Source organism: Erinaceus europaeus, chromosome 21 (genome assembly GCF_950295315.1).
Source record: "Erinaceus europaeus chromosome 21, mEriEur2.1, whole genome shotgun sequence".
Classification (NCBI taxonomy): Eukaryota; Metazoa; Chordata; class Mammalia; order Eulipotyphla; family Erinaceidae; genus Erinaceus; species Erinaceus europaeus.
In genome coordinates this window covers 6,280,534-6,294,900 of record NC_080182.1, presented here as the reverse complement: position 1 = coordinate 6,294,900, position 14,367 = coordinate 6,280,534, and the positions used below count along the sequence as shown (strand labels likewise).

Genomic DNA, 14,367 nt, shown 5'->3' with positions numbered 1-14,367 from the left:
AGTATTCATAGAGAACTTTACTATCAATTCAAGCTTATTTTGAAAGAAATAAATGGTCAGAAAATAGATACGGTTGAGTTCAAGCTTCTGCCCCCCCACCCCCCGGGAGCTCTGTTCGCAGCATCAGGGGGTCTCCATGGACAATGAACAACACACACACACACACACACACAGACACACACACACCTTCTTGGTGTTGATTTTCCCCTTTCTCTCTGTCTCTCTAGATACAAAATGAAAAATATCTCAGGAAGGTTGCCTAGCATTATTACACATGTAAAGGAGTTGGGTTCATAAAATCAGGAAAATGGAAACCAGTTGGTGGCTTACCTGGTAGAATGCACACACCCATACTTGAGGGTGTGGGTTCAAGCCAGGGTTCCTACCTGCAAGGGGAAGCTTCATAGTTTACTGTTGTATGCTTTACATTGGGTTGTTCTAGATCTCCCCCACCAAGAGAATTGGATCAGTCCTGCTAATTTCACCGGCCTGCTTGGCCCCGCCCCAAGAAACCCTGCGAGAGGGTTCCTGAGTTCCAGAGTTCCAGAGTTGCAGAGTTCCAGAGTAAGAGAGAGTGCTTGTGCCGCCGCAAAGAGACAGCAGAGTTCTGTTTGGTGATTAGTTTGGTTTAGTTTATGAATCGTTGTTCCTGAATAAAGAAATACAGCTTCCCTGCCCAGCCGTATGTCTCTGGTCGTCTCTGTTACCCGCCGGTGAAGCTAGCCCGCCCGGCTAGAGCCGCCGAAATTTTAACAACAGTTTACGGACTGCTGGTGAAGGTATCTCTTCTTTTCTCTGCCCCAACTTCTATTTTTTTAAGGAAGGGGTAGGTGGTGGCACACCTGGTTGAGCATACATGTTAATATGGGTTCAAGATCCTGGGTTCAAGCCCCCACTTCCCACCGCAAGGGAGAAAGCTACGCAAGTGGTGAAGCAGTGCTGCAGGTGTCTGTCTGTCTTGCTCTCTCTCTGTGTTCCCCTTCTGTTGTTTTCGCCGGGCTGGCTTCACGGCGGGTAACAGATGACCAGGGACTCATGGCTGGGTTGTACGCAGTATCTCTTTATTCATGCAGGACGCAGTGCAATCTATACCAAGCTAAGCTAAACTAAAAACTACAATCTTGTCCTTATAAATATACTAGCCCAGAAGGGTGGGAACAGGATGCGACACAGAGAGGGTGGAGAGAAAAGTGACTGGTGAAAATCAGGGTATGACAAGGAGAGGGGGCGGAGCAGGTGAGAATTCTAAACCACTAAACCACCAATGCCCTGGAGGGAAGGTGGTGCTTGTTAACAGAGGTTATGTAAATAGAATGAAGTGGTTATGTAAATAGAATAGTGTTAAGCAGGGGGGATTAAACTAATGAAACAGAAGGGGTTTTTAGAAGCATACCAACACCCTTCCTTCTTGATTCTCTCTATTTAATAAATAAGTAAATAAAATTTTTAAAGGAAAACAATAGTTGTTGGAAATAGTGATACCAAGCCCCAGCGGTAACACTAGTGAGGAAAAAAAAACTAAAAAAAAAAAAAAAGGGCACCAGGCAGTGGCACACTCAGTTAAGCACACACACTACCATGGACCTGTGTTCGAGCCCCTATTCCTCACCTGCAGGGGAATTATTAAGGAATGGTGAAACAGGTCTGCCTCTCTCGTTCTCTCTTCTCTTCCCCCTCAACTTATCTGCAGTACAATAGAGAAAAGGGGGGAAATGGCTGCCAGAGTGCTACATTTGTAGTGCCAGCACTAAGTCCCAGTGATAAACCTGATAGCAATAAAATATATAAGAAAATCACAGCAGAGGCAGGCCGGGCAGTGGCGCAGTGGGTTAAGTGCACACAGCCCGAAGCGCAAGGACAGGCCTAAGGATCCTGGTTCGAGCCCCTGGCTCCCCACCTGCAGGGGAGTCACTTCATAGGCGGTGAAGCAGGTCTGCAGGTGTTTGTCTTTCTCTCCCCCTCTCTGCCTTCCCCTCCTCTCTCCATTTCTCTCTGTCCTATCCAACAACAACATCAATAACTACAACAATAAAACAACAAGGGCAACAAAAGGGAATAAATAAATAAATATTAAAAAAATCAAAGAAAGAAAGAAAGATGAACACCTGTGGATCTGTTTCACCTCCGCACCCGAAGCTCCCCTCCTGCAGGTGGGGAGCAGGGGCTTGAACCCAGATCCTTGAACATGGCAACGTGCTGTACTCAGTTGGGCATGCCACCACCTGGCTGCGGGGCTCATTTATTGTAATATCTCGGTGGGGAAGGGGTTGCCTGCCTCTCTGTGCATGTGGAAACTCCTCTGCACACACTTAAACGTCTGGAATATTCCTCCTCAGACCAGTCTTCTTCGACCAGCCCCCAGCATTATTCCAAGTAACAGGACCCCAGTCATGATCCTTTGTCAGGCCCAAGTGTTTAGGGATGGAGACACCGCCCACAGGACAAGGAGGCATTGGAAACCGGAGCCCTGAGCCAGTCTGTTTGAGAACTGGACTGTACAGTGTCTACCACAGTGCGGTCTGCTGGCCCAGTGCTGCGCCTCCTCCAGTAGCACCGAACCCCATTAGAACCTCACCGAGCTACTGTAAATGAAGCCCGGTGGTCCAGTTCTAATGTGTGACTCCACGTTGGTAGCAGATGTAAGCTAATATCAGCCAGTCCAATGCAGTGTTTTGTCTAACCGTGAGCTAGGGATCCTGCTTGTGGTTAACAGATCTATAAAGTGAGTCAAGGTTTTGTCTTTTAACTCTTCAGTGCACTATTTCTATCAGCACATAAATCCCTAGTTAGCAGATGCCTCTACTTGAGGTTTTTGGTTCTGCTTTGTTTTTAATGTATTTGGTTTTTAAGTCACAGCACTGCTCAGCTCTGGCTTATGGTGTTGCTGGGGCTTGACCCTAGGGCCTAGGAGCCTCAGGCTTCAGAATCATTTTATATAACCATTATGCTGCCCCCCACCTCCCCCCGTACCCCCCTTGTATATAGCTGAATTTTTGTATGGTCGCTACACCTAAAGGTGTTAACTATGCCTGACTGTGTAGCCGCCCCCTTTATTATGGGTGCCTGGGAATGAGCCGGAGACCTGAACTGAAGAGGTCCCCCCCCCCCCGCCTAATTTTCTTTCATTGTGTGTGTGTCTTCAGACCCTCATGCATGTGTGATGTTATTGTTCAGGGTGAGGAGGAGAGAGAGAGAGAGAGAGATCATAGTACCAAAGCTTCCCCCAGGGCCATGGCACTCCTGTGTGATATCCAGGGACTTGGAACCTTTTTGTATGCAGAGTAGGGCAGGTGCCCTACTAGGTGAACTACCTCACAGACTTTCATCTGAGCCAACATTTTAATCTTCATTTTTTTCATTCTTTTTTTAAATATTTATTTATTCCATTTTGCTGCCCTTGTTGTTTTATTGTTGTAGTTATTATTGTTGATGTCATCGTTGTTGGATAGGATGGAGAGAAATGGAGAGAGGAGGGGAAGACAGAGAGGGGGAGAGAAAGACAGACACCTGCAGACCTGCTTCACCGCCTGTGAAGCGACTCCCCTGCAGGTGGGGAGCCGGGGGCTTGATCCGGGATCCTTAGTCCAGTCCTCGCGCTCTGCGCCACATGCGCTTACCCCGCTGCGCCACCAATCTGCACTCCCCAATCTTCATTTTTAAAAGAAAGAGAAGAGGGAGGACAGTTTCGTGCTGCCCGCTAACCTTGGGGTTCCACTGGTGCCGTGCTGCCCGTGGTGCTCCCATATGGTGCAGAACTCCCGCTCTACTACCGATGGACTGACTGATGGACCGTTTATCTCCAGGACTCCTTGCCGCCACTATTAACCCTCTGCTCCTGGTGGCTGTTTTTGCCACTTTACTGAATAGGACAGAGAGAAATTGAGAGGGGAGGGGAGGTAGAGAGGGAGAGAGAAAGATAGACACCTGCAGACCTGCTTCACTGCTCATGAAGCATCTTTCCTGCAGGTAGGGAGAGGGGGTGGGGGCTTGAACCCAGATCCTTGTGCTTCATACTTTGTGTGCTTAACTGGGTGCACCACCGCCAGGCCCCATGGACTGTTCCTCTGTACTTTAAAATGTTGATGGTAATCACTTAGAGGTGGACCTGCTGGCTGAAGAAAGGAGTTACTAGAGTTCTCCCAGATGGGACTGTGCCCTCCAGGCCAGAGTGTATACATACCTGTGGTTTCTCACCAAGGGGAGAGGCAAGTCCAACAGTCTTATTTTCTTACGATTATTTCATGTGGGCAGGGATTCTTGGCTTCACTCTCAGTGGATTCTGAAGAGGAAGGAGATGCAAATGAAGGAACAGCTTACTTGGGGGTCGGGGGGGGGGGGGAATCCCTAAACTGAGGGCCTGTGGTACAAGCACTGAGGTGTGGCCTCAGGAAGCACAGAAATGGTTGCTTTGCCTTTCTGAGTCCCGTGAGTCTGCACATCTGTTGCAGCCCTGCCCTCCCCCCTGAGTCACACACACGTACGCACACATCCACACGCACAGCTGTGTGCACGTGTGCATTTCAGCTTCCTACAGTTCGAACCTGATGAAGGAGCCCCCTTCTTGGGGTGATGAGACTCACACATTGAGTCCTGCAGCCACCATCTTAGCCTGTACCCATGTGGTGGCCTGTCCCCTGGTTGGTGTCAAAGTGAGGCCAACTCTTCTCTGGGTGCAGACTGTAGTAAAAAAAGACTAAAAATTTCTGCTGAGCTTTGTTGCGGGCTTTAACAAATGGCAGGTGTGTTTCAGCACATATCTATCTAGGTATGTAAAAACCTTGGCAGCAAAATAAGCAGAGGGAAAGATGTGCTAGCCGTGTGGCGTTGGCAGCAGTCCTGAACATTGTTTACCAGTGTTCAGCGTCAACGGGTGTGGGCCCCGGGGAAGAAGACAGAGGCAGCCGGGTGAAGGGCGAGCAGGGTAAGAGGGCAACTTCCGCCAGACACTCTTGTTTTGTTTTGTTTACTGGGGAGATTCATGGTTTACAGTCGACAGGAAAATACAATCGTTTGTACATGTGTAACATTTCTCAGTTTTCCGCATAAGAATCTAGCCTCCTTTCTTTAGTTTCTCCTCTGTCATCCTGTTCCAGGACCTGGAATATTATGTTCTAGCATAATAATTCTCCAGTTCCATCCATTTTATCTTAAAGAACACAGTATCATCGTGTGTGTGTGTGTGTGTGTGTGTGTACACAGTGGATGGTGGAGAGGCACTGGGGTGACTCATCCCCCCCACCCAGATAAAGGGTGGGAAAGCTCAGCTTACTCCTGAGGCAACATGCAGGGCCTGAGCTCCTTTCTCAGCACTGCATCAGAAAACTGCTCTCCTCCTCCACAGCCCCAGTTTCTCACAGACCTCTAGGATGTCCTGAAGCCACAGCACTTAGGGCTGCACAACCATGGAAGTCCAGGAGCTCAGATTCTCTGCCAGCCAGCTGGGTGCCTGATGGGAGTTCTGAGCAGGATTTCTTCAAGAGAACCAGGTGCCTGTCCCCACCAGGCATGCGCGGTGTCTGGGACATCGCTTGTCGTCACAACTTGGAGCGGGCAGTGCTGAGGTCTAGAGACAAGTGACTAGGAAAGACACTATGTTCTTACAGAACACAGGGCAGCCCTAGGGACCAGAGGCCCTTTGCCCCAGAGGTCCTTTGTTCTTGTTCTGTTTTGCTGCTCAATGCCTAGGTTGATACAAGGGAAATTATTTAATTCTCAGTTTCCAGGGGCTCAAGAAGATGGCAGATTCAGGTCTCAAAAGCCATCCTGAGGGCCAGGCAGTAATGCAGTGTTAAGTGCACATAGTGTGAAGTGCAAGGATCCCAGTTCAAGACCCCGGCTCCCCCCCCCCCTGCAGGGGTGGGGGTCACTTCACAGGTAGGTCTGCAGGTGTCTGTCTTTCTCTCCCCCTCTCTATCTCCTCTTCCTCTGTCAGTTTCTCTCTGTCCTATCCAACAATGACAACAATGGAAAAAATAGCCACCAGGAGCTGTGAATTCCTAGTGCAGGTACCCAGCCCCAGCAATAACCCTGGAAGCAAAAAAAAAAAAAAAAAAGAAGGAGGAAGAGGAGGAGGTGAGGGAGGAGAAGAAGAAGAAGAAGGGAGGAGGAGGAGGGGGGAACAGGGGGAGGAGAAGGAGGAGTAGGAGAAGAAGAAGGAAGAGGAGGAGGAGCCATCCTACTCTCAACCCAGGGACTGGGATTCATATAGGGAAGGAGTGAGAGCAGGGCGGCAGTGAGAGAGCAAACAAAAGGGGGCCTCAGTTCCCGGCTTCCAGCTGGCTCCAGGGATCTCACCTATCTCCAGGGCACAACCAGCAGGCCAGGGCAGTCTGTCCCCTGCTAAACTCGGGGACCAGGTGCTCAGCACCCTCTGTGGACAGCCTCCCAGATCTTTCACGCAGATTTGTTGCTCAAGATCCAACCCTGACTGGCTCCCAACCCAGCAATGCACCCTGCGTGAGAATATTCTATACCAAGAAGCACCTGACAAGGTGAAGACAGAGAGGGAGAGAGGGAGAGATCCCGAGAGAACAAGCTGAGCGTCTCAGTTCTGCTCCTTCTCTAGTGCCCCGCGCCTGTCTGCTCTGTTACACTGTCTCCCAGGCCACCAACCATCAACGTGGTTGGGGACAGACACACTGGCTAGCATCCTCCCCAAGGCAGGAGAGGAGCAGAGAGGGCAGAGTCTCAGGTGTGCCTGTAGTGAAGTTCAGTGTGTCTTTCCTCAGTGTTTGGAATATTGCTGTTTACCAGATGTTTCTCAAGGATAAACTCAAATTGTGCCCAGCAAGACTCCATGAGGCTTATCAATTACTACAATAGGAGCTCAATCGGCGTGTTTACATTTGGGATAAAAGAATGGAAGCCTGGTGGGAGAAGAGGCTAAAAGTGCTGCTCAGATGATTGGTGGTGATTTGGGTTTCAGTTAAGAAAAATAACTGCATTGTTACTGGAGAACCATGGTACTTTTTTTTTCTTTTTTTCTTTCTTTTTTTTTTTGGAAAGGAACAAAGTTGATATTCTGGGTGTTTTTCTTTTCCTGAAAGCAAACCTGCTTTTCTTCAGAGGGAAGGTGGCTTTTATCAGCAGTGCCATTCAGTTATAGTGTAAGCGGCACATTTTTGGTCAAAATAAAAAAGAGGAATAAAAACGTTGTGTGTTTCTCACAGAGAGTGGGGCCTGGGCGGAAGCACAGAGAGTGAGTTGTTTAACTCCACAGGGACACATGCATCAACAGATGTATTTACTACAAACCATTAATTCCTCCAGTAGAAGTACAGAAAAAGTGAGAGAGAAAACTTTACGTATTGCCAGAAACGTAAGTGGAAGCACTTGCTGAACACGTGGACGTAAAATCTCAGATGCCTGGAATTGTTTGCCAGGGAAGCTCCGGTGAGCCAGAGCCTGAGGCCCAACAATGCTCAGCCTGTGTTAGGCGATCCCTGCCCCTCTCACAGGTGGGCAGATGTTCTCAGGGTGAAGAAATCAGGGACTTTCAAAATCCTCACTAGCCAAGTTGAGGGTTCAAAATGAAGCAAGAAGTTGCCATGGAAGGGACAGGTGGCAGTCACTTTTTAAGTAAAAATCAATAAATAAGTAAAGAAGAGACAACGAAAGGAAGGGAAAGGGGGGAGGAGAGGGGAGGGAGGGAGGGAGGGAAGGAGGTAGGTCGGCAGGTCTGGGCCTAGGAGATAGCTCACCTGGGAGAGTGCACCGTCACCATGGCCAGGACAAGGGTTTGAGTGCCCAGCACTAAGTAGGAGCACCATGCATAATAGAAGCTTCACTAGGGGTGAGGCTGTGCTGTGGTCTCTTTGTCTTTGTCTGAAGGGGGGGGGATTGATATGGGGTAATAGAACTGTGGAGGTGCCCTAAAACCCTGGCAGCAACAACAGCAAAGTAAAAAACAAACATAAAGAAATTAAAGATCTGGAATGATTGCTTCTTTCACCTGGTAGCTGTGAATTGGCCACTGTTACCATAGCGTCTCAGAGCCCTGCAGCTGCCACTGTCGTCACAGCTGTCTCCACTGCCGCTGGCCACTTAAAGGCATGTTTGACATGCAGTGTGACTATTGTTTCCATGTGAAACCCTGGTGACTTCGACGTGAGCTCATGTTGACAATCCAGTGATGAACAATGCAAGATTCTACCTTGCCCCCCTGCCCCCAATAAGCTAAGGAGTGAGCCAAGATGGTACCTACATATCACTTGTTTTTGATAACCGGAAGGGTTAACTTTTCATTCCAGCTGTTCCAGCTGTTGTGTTTGTTTATCTCTGGAGGAAGTGGAGGTCTCTTTGTTCTTTTCCACAGAGCCCCAAATCTTCATCTTGCTTCCCTTGTTTTTGTTTTTGTTTTTCTTTTTTCTTTCCAGCTGCCACAGCTCAGTCACCGCTCTAAATTTAGCACTCACATATGGAATGGGTGCCACTCTCCCCTCCTTTAAAATTCTGACAGTGTTACCATGACATATTTTCCCATCGGATGGGAGGTTAAGCTCATGCCTTTTCTTGAGGGGGAATAAATATAAATCAATCAATCAATCAATCAATCAATCAATCACAGCCAGGCCCTGGCCGCCCAACACACCAAGGGCCTGAATGTTATTGATCGGGTTCCTCACTTGGCCAGATTGGACAAATGCATCTGTTTTCTAGAACCTGAATTGAGTTTCCAGCACATACCTCCCCCACCCATTGTGGAGTTTATAGTCTCAGGAAGAAAGCTCTAGAAAATCGTAAGCATGATTAGATCAGCCCTGCAGGTTCACAACTTCAGGCGCCTCACAGCTTGCCTTGCAGCACACTGGATCATTCTGGCAGCAGATGTGCCTTGGTGTCAGGTGGTAGATTAGTGCCCATTTTCAGTGCCTCCATGACGTGCAGACCCAGCCTGGCCCCCAGATCTGTGGACCTCCTGTGTGTGCCTTGCTGTCTTGGAACCCCTGTTGCCTCCAGCATGGATGGCCACACCTAATTGTGAGCCTGACCTGAAATCCTCATGTAACAGTCCAGCAAGGTGCCTGGTGATAGCATCTTCTTAGTAATTAATAAGTGCTGTTCCTAGTATCATTAGCAACTGCCTGATCAAAGATTATAATAAAACTGATTCTTCCTCCTCCTCCTTCTCTTTCTCCTTCTACCCGTTCTCCTCCTCCTCCTCCTTCTCTTGGTCTCTATCCAAAATAAACAAATAAATAAATTGTAAAAATTTTAATTTTTTTAAATATTTATTTATTTATTTACCCTTTTGTTGCCCTTTTATTGTTGCTGTTACTGATGTTGTCATTGTTAGATAGGACAGAGAGAAATGGAGAGAGGAGGGGAAGACAGAGAGGGGGAGAGAAAGATAGACACCTGCAGATCTGCTTCACCGCCTGTGAAGTGACTCCCCTGCAGGTGGGGAGCCGGGGGCTCGAACCTGGATCCTTACGACGGTCCTTGCGCTTAACTTGCTGCACTACCACCCGACTCCTGTAAAAAAATTTTTAAATGTTTAAAAAATGGAGTAGAAACGGTGGGGAGAAAGAAAGGAAGGGAGAGGAAGAAAGTATAAAGTCATTCAAATCTAGAATGTTTACTTTTAATTCTGCCTGCCTGCAAACCAAACCAGAGTTTGTGTGTGGTTTGGCAGGGAGGGTGTGTGTTCCCACCCCTGTGACAGTGTGTGCCTCTCTCTCTCAGTCTGTTTATCCAGAACACAGGGTGGCAAAGCAAGGTTTGGACAGGTAGTGACTATTTTTCTGTATAGAAATAGATATAAGGCTGTCCTCAGCATCTGAGAAGAGCAGGTGATGAGAGCAGCTTCTGGGGGTCTTCTCAAGGAGGGGGTGCTGGGGAAAGGCAGGCAGGCCAGGGCAGGGGCTCCAGGTCCCCGGTTTGCAGAGCAGAGAGTCCTTTGGAAGTGTATGAGGATGCTGAGTGTTTGCCTCAGCAGGGAGGCCATTGTTCTCCTTGCTTGGGGAACTAGGGGCCTGGGATCTGGGGCACTGGGGCTCTTGGGAGAACCTGGTGGTTCCTGTAGGTCTCTGTTCATTCCAGAATCTATCTCTGTCTTCAGTGTACAGTCTCCTGAGGTCTGGCCTCCACCCTCCCTACCCCTGGAATCAGATCAGGACTGGGGGCAGGAGAGATGGAGTAGAGGCTACACCACTAGCTAGACGTCATCTCCCTGCCTGCCATTTTCATCAAGACCCAAAGGGTTTCCTAGAACCCACTCCTCTTGTGTGTCATTATCCAGGGGCTAGGAAGATAGCTCACTAGGTAGGGAACCTGCCTGTCCGTGTGTGAAAGGTTGGCCACTAAGCACCACATGAGAGGAGCCCCAACACTGAGGGAAGCTGTGTCTCCTCCTCTCCATAAAAATCCCTAGGAAGATCTTCAGTTAAACCACCTCCCTTGGCTGTCTCTGAGAGACAGAGACACAAGGGTGCTGTAATGGAAATAGCCTGGTTAGTAGAATTCAGAGCTGACTAATGGGGTCCTCATATATATGGAGAGAGGGAAAGGGAGAGGGAGAGGGGGAGAGAGAGAGAAATTGAGAGAGGAAGGGGAGATAGAGAGGGAGAAAAAGACAGAGCACTGCTTCACTACTTATAAAACTCTTCCTCCCAGGAGTCGGGCAGTAGTGCAGCAGGTTAAGCACACATGGCACAAAGCACAAGGACCGGAGTAAGGATTCCAGTTTGAGTCTCTGGCTCCCCACCTGCAGGGGAGTCGCTTCACAGGTGGTGAAGCAGGTCTGCAGGTGTCTGTCTTTCTCTCCCCCTCTCTGTCTTCCCCTCCTCTCTCCATTTCTCTCTGTCCTATCCAACAACAATGACATCAATAACAACAACAATAATAACTACAACAATAAAACAAGGGCAACAAAAGGGAAAATATATAAATATTTTAAAGAAGAACAACTTCAAACTATTATATTTACTGTCAAATGTAAAACATTAATCCCCCCAATAAAAAGGAAAAAATAAAACTCTTCCTCCCCCTGCAGGTGGGGACTGAGGGCTTGAACCTGGGCCCTTGTGCATGATAAGGTATTTGCTCAACCAGGTGCACCACCGCCCTGCCTCCTAGGACAGAGTTCTGGAGAGGCCACATGGGAGCTATCCCATGTGCTCCACCCAGATTATTTCCTCCGGCCCCCACCACCCTGAGGGAAGCTTCAGCTTCTCTGTATTTATCTCTCTGTCTCTGAAAAAGCTCATATGTAATGAAATGCAGACTATGACCATAAGAAAAGAGAGAGAGAGAGGAAAGAAAAAGAGAAAGGAGAAAAGAGAGAAAGAAAGTTAGAAAGGGAGACTAGAGTTCCTTCATTGCAGAAAATGCAAGACTGGAAGTGAGCTCCCAAGCCACCCTGCCCTCCTTTATAACTTTCCACAAATCCAGAGATGTTAACTGAGTTTGACTTTTTCAAACGTTGCACATAGAGAGACACCTTGTCATTCCTAGGAGACTTCAACATGTTAAGTAACAACGTTGTGCTTAGCTCATTGACTCTCCAATATGGTGCTTATTTCTAATATCCTGCTTTCAGGGGTAAAGCTGTTCAGAACCAGAAAGCCTTGAGTGATTTTCTTTTTTTTTTTTTCTTTTTTATTTAAGAAAGGATTAATTAACAAAACCATAGGGTAGGAGGGGTACAACCCCACACAATTCCCACCGCCCAATCTCCATATCCCACCCCCTCCCCCGATAGCTTTCCCATTCTCTATCCCTCTGGGAGCATGGACCCAGGGTCATTGTGGGTTGCAGAAGGTAGAAGGTCTGGCTTCTGTAATTGCTTCCTCGCTGAACATGGGCGTTGACTGGTCAGTCCATACTCCCAGTCTGCCTCTCTCTTTCCCTAGTAGGGTGGGTCTCTGGGGAAGCGGAGCTCCAGGACACATTGGTGGGGTCTTCAATCCAGGGAAGCCTGGCCAGCATCCTGATGACACCTGGAACCTGGTGACTGAAAAGAGAGTTAACATACAAAGCCAAACAAATTGTTGAGCAATCATGGACCCAAAGCTTGGAAAAGTGGAGAGGAAGTATTAGGGAGGTACTCACTGCAAACTCTAGTGTACTTCTGCTTTCTTACTTTGGTGCCATACTCCAAACTCAGTCAATTTCTGCTTTGCGTTTCTACTTCTTTTTTTTTTTTTACATGCATAACATTCCCCAGATTCCCATTTAACAATACAACCCCCACTATTTCATTCATCATTTTTCATGGACCTGTATTCTCCCCACCCACCCACCCACCCCAGAGTCTTTTACTTTGGTGTAATACTCCAATTCCATTTCAGGGTCGACTTGTGTTTTCTTTTCTAATCTTGTTTTTCAACTTCGGCCTGAGAGTGAGATCATCCCGTATTCATCCTTCTGTTTCTGACTTATTTCACTCAACATGATTTTTTCAAGGTCCATCCAAGATCGGCTGAAAACGGTGAAGTCACCATTTTTTACAGCTGAGTAGTATTCCATTGTGTATATATACCACAACTTGCTCAGCCACTCATCTGTTGTTGGACACCTGGGTTGTTTCCAGGTTTTGGCTATTACAAATTGTGCTGCCAAGAACATATGTGTACACAGATCTTTTTGGATGGCTGTTTTGGGTTCCTTAGGATATATCCCCAGGAGGGGAATTGGAGGGTCATAGGGTAGGTCCATTTCTAGCCTTCTGAGAGTTCTCCAGACTGTTCTCCACAGAGGTTGGACCAATTGACATTCCCACCAGCAGTGCAGGAGGGTTCCTTTGACCCCACACCCTCTCCAGCATTTGCTGCTGTTCCCTTTTCTGATGTGTGACATTCTCACAGGAGTGAAGTGCTATCTCATTGTTGTCTTGATTTGCATTTCTCTGACAATCAGAGACTTGGAGCATTTTTTCTAAAGTGGCCCAGGCAGGTGAGACCGGGCAGGGTGTGGGGGCTGTCTGTCAGCATCTTATTCTCCTGTTGACTCCAGCTAGCCATGGTCAGAGTGGAACAGGGCGTCTCATTCACTTCAGCTGCTGAAACTTTATATCCTCTGAACCCTTTGACATTTGGTTTTTTAGCACAACATTGTTTTTTTTTTCTTCCCTGCAGGACTATTGTTGGGCTTGGTGTCAGCACTGTGAATCCACTGCTCCTAGTGGCCATTTTTTTTTTTTCTCATTTTATTGGATGGGACAGAGAGGACTTGAGAAAGGAAAGGAGACAGAGAGGAGAAAGATAATAGCACCTGCAGACCTGCTTCACCACTTGCCAAGAGACTCCCCCTGCAGATGGGGTGTGGAGGGCTCGGACTGGGATCTTTGGTTTCACTTATTATTTATTTATTTATTTATTTATTGGATAGAGACAGCCAGAAATCCAGAGGGAGAGATAGAGGGAGAGAGACACCTACAGACCTGCTTCACCATTTGTGAAGCTTTTCCCCTGCAGGTGGGGACTGGGGACACGAACCTGGACTGGGATCTTTGTGTGGGTCCTTGTGCTTCCTACTATGTGCTCTGAGCTTGGCGGGCCACTGCCCAGCTCCCCACACCTTTTTAACAGGATGGCTGCACCTGGAGATGCTCAGTGGTGCTTTTCATTTCCTCCTGCAGGTGAATCCTAGAAGCAGAAGAATTCTCTGGCACTGGTGCAGGACAGAGGCTCCTTCCCTTGGGGGGGGGCTTTGTGGGAACACAGGCCGCTGTTGGAGGTAAGGCTGAGTCCTCAAGCTGTTTTTTCTCTGTTGTGTGGCATGAAGCTGCACATCCCAGTGAGCACCGTGGCAGACCTCCCGTGGTCTCACTCATCCTTCTGTGTCCATCGCCTCATGGGCTCAGTGGCCGCTAGAGGCCTGGCTTCCACTTGTGTGACCCCTGCTTCTGAGTGTCTCGGGAGAAGGTTCAGTTTCACCCCCTGTGTGGGCTGCAGTCTGTGTAAGGGAAGGAGATGAGGGTGGATCCCGGCTTGTCTGTGAGATGACATTGCTGAAACGAAAAGCTTTGCAAGAAATGTTTCTGACAGCTATTCATCATAGTAGATGCACAACACACGCTTCCATGCTTACAAGTATAAACGCTTCCATACTTACAAATATAAATTTGTAGTCGACAGCCTCAGACTTATTCACTTGAGTAAACAGTTAATTTCTTCATACTTAGTCACTTGAAGTAAGTACTTGAAATGGGGTGACATTACTTGCAAATTACAGTCTCCCAAGTCTGGAGCAGAGGGAGGCTGCTGAGTCTGTCAGCTGATCAAAAGGTCAAGTACTGAAGAGGCTGTAGATAAACATGTATAAGGTTTGTGGCTGGGAAGTTTGCGAAGTGCAGTGCAAAGAGGATAAAATACTTTGTGTTTAGTGCTCTGTGAAGGGTGGTGTGTGTGTGTGTGTGTGTGTGTG

At 48.0% G+C, this 14,367-nt stretch overlaps 1 long non-coding RNA gene across 4 annotated transcripts in view; it reads left to right on the top strand.

Moving 5' to 3' along the window:
* LOC132535224 (uncharacterized) overlaps positions 1–13,663 on the top strand; it is a 410,071-nt gene extending 396,408 nt beyond the window's left edge. For all 4 annotated transcript variants that reach the window (XR_009546996.1, XR_009546994.1, XR_009546995.1 and 1 more), the window contains one exon: positions 13,580–13,663. This is a non-coding gene — a long non-coding RNA (uncharacterized LOC132535224). The remainder of the gene's footprint in view (positions 1–13,579) is intronic.
* The last annotated feature ends 704 nt before the right edge of the window (positions 13,664–14,367 follow it).